Here is a 2,754-nt window from a genome sequence, read left to right as displayed (position 1 = left end):
AGACTAATATTTTTTTCAATTTAAGAATCATTATTTACTTTTAAGTTTAATAATTTAATGATTTATCTAATATAATTATTTACTGTATTCAAATCTCATTTTTTCTCTTTTAAATGTTATTAATTTTTTACTATTAATAACAATATATTTTGATAGATCAAGTCATTATGTTCAATAATTTTTTATTATTCTTTTTATTTTTATTTTTTTTATTAATTCTTACATTTATTATCATATAAACATATTTTAATTTTTATAATAACTCCTAATTGAATGTATTAAGAATATATATATGTATAGTTAATTTATCTTAAATTTTATTTATTTTTTCATGATATTAAAATTAGAACATATTAAATTAAATATTTTTTAATATGATATATTTTACATACTCTATTTAGTAATTTATTTTAAATGTATAAATAAAAAATATCAAATTAAATGATTATAAATAACAATAGAATCATAAGTAATAAAATTTTATCGTATAAAATAATACCAAATAAAAGAATACTGAGAGTACTAAAAAAATTTAAGGATATTTTTTTTGTCATAAAAAAATTTATTACTATTATTGTTGTATACTGTTTATTAGTCTATTTTTTTATAATATGTATTATTATTTCTATTAGAAATGATCAATTAAATAAAAAATTATTTATAAATAATAATAAAAGCATAACTAGTAAAAAGTTTAAATTAAAATAATAATAAAAATAAGATTATTGAAAATATTTAAAAAGAGTACTAAAATATATTATTTTATATGTTATTTTTAATTTAATAAATAAAAAATAATTTTTATTATAAAAAGAGTACTTAAAAAATTGTCCTTTAGAAGCATAGATAGCATAGGTCGTAGAAGAAAGGCTACGAAATAACATTCTTGTGTGATGTGAAATAAAAGGTGCGGATTTCCAAAAATAGAGTTGGTAAAAGCTTGATTTTACAGAGAGATTGCTTCTCATGGAAGTTTAGTAAAAGAGAGAAAGTCTTGTGTTTTTGTTGTTGGATCAGTCAATTTTCGGTTTGGGTTTACCTTTTTATTCCGGCCTACTATTTGATATTGTTGGCCCAATCAGAGGTAATGATAAATATATTGGCGTTCAGTTGGTGGTACAAAGCAAAGTGAGAGTTCCCACCTGACTCACTAACACTTAGAATTTGTTCTCGATAAAAACTTCACTGATATGGAGGAAGCGAATAAGGGTGACCTTGAAGGCAAATCGAAGCTCCCATCTGCTGATGCCTCAATTATGGAAACTAATACTCGGGAGAATATCATCGGCGAGGAGGATCCGTTCATGACAATGTTGAAGAAAGTATGTGAGGTGAGATACTTCATTCTGATCATGTTGATTAATTTACAAACCCAATTTCAAATACTAATGCATTCTTAAACATTCCTTGCAGCATCTACTTGAGAATGACGGGGTTACTCGGTCTATTGTGGAGTCTCAAGCACAACAAATGAAGAAACTAACAGCGGTATTAGCTGGCCATGCAACAATGATAGAAGTGTTGTGGGCATTTTATAAGACGATGAAGAAGTCATGCGCCACGGACGAAGAAGTGAAGACGACAAATGCACAAGTTACAAGCGCAACAAAGAAACACCAAAGGAGAAGCAATCCGGTTGTTAAGAAGACCGTGAATCTGGATGCAATGCTGATGTCTCAGGTTGCCGCTAAAGCCAAGGCCAGCGGGAGCAAGAACTTCAGCAACACAAGGAGTGGTCGCCAACGGCAACCTTTGAAGGTGAAATGCTACTTTTCTGTTTGTTCTAGTGTATACATTTTGAAGATGTATTATGTTGACTATGGTGTAATTATAATATTTATTTCTTCTAATGCAGAGGAAGCTTGAGTATGACATCGGCGATGAGTTACTGGGTACTTTTCTTGTTATCACTCGAGGACCATTCTCCGTTCTCTACGAGGCTGGCTCAATAGAAGTCGATGGATTATGGGGACTTGCCGAAGGTAAGTAAACAGCGGAGCAAAATGTATTATGCTTGGTTTTGTGTCTGATGTATATTTTATAATTATCCTAAAAATATATCCCGTACAATTTTCCAGTTCTTCAACGTTGTTTTTCGCCCTCCACCAGGGAATTAGTTTGGTGCCACAGAGAAAGTCGTGGCAGCATATATATTTGCTGCTGATTTGGATGAGAGGTCAGGTCGAGTTATGGTAATGTCCCTTTATGTGGAGATGTTCATGCAAAATTTCTTGTTGCATGTTTATAGATTATTTTTTTTATTTGGTCATTGAAATATTTGTTGGATGAAGTTGTTATTGCGATTGACTTGGGCCATTTGTTAAAAAAACTATAAAACTGGCTGAAGATCCCTTTTTTAGGCCATGCTTTGTTGGGCATGTAACATGACTCCCTTGAATAGGGCACACTGTGTTTCGATATTACTTTTGTAATTTGCTTCAACTTGTGAACATCTGCCTTATAACTTTTTTATCACTTTCAATCCAATCATAAGGACATTCTGTTTCCGGACGAGCATTGCCAAGGAGACCGGGGAGCCTTTTGGACACTCCGCCCAAGGCATGAGGTTATTGACGATGTGAGTTTATGGTGATTTGCACTTAGTCGAGTTATTGTTTTCATGTATTTTGTCAAGTTAATATCCCGAAACTTGGTTTCACCAATTTTTTTCCTTCATTAACAAGTGCTAAACTTGCTTGCAAAAGCTCTAATAGTGGAACGTCAGGAGCCAATCTGGTGGCTGCTGACAACTTT

Source organism: Arachis stenosperma, chromosome 6, assembly GCF_014773155.1.
Source record: "Arachis stenosperma cultivar V10309 chromosome 6, arast.V10309.gnm1.PFL2, whole genome shotgun sequence".
NCBI classification, from domain to species: Eukaryota; Viridiplantae; Streptophyta; class Magnoliopsida; order Fabales; family Fabaceae; genus Arachis; species Arachis stenosperma.
Note: the sequence above shows the minus strand (reverse complement) of the source record.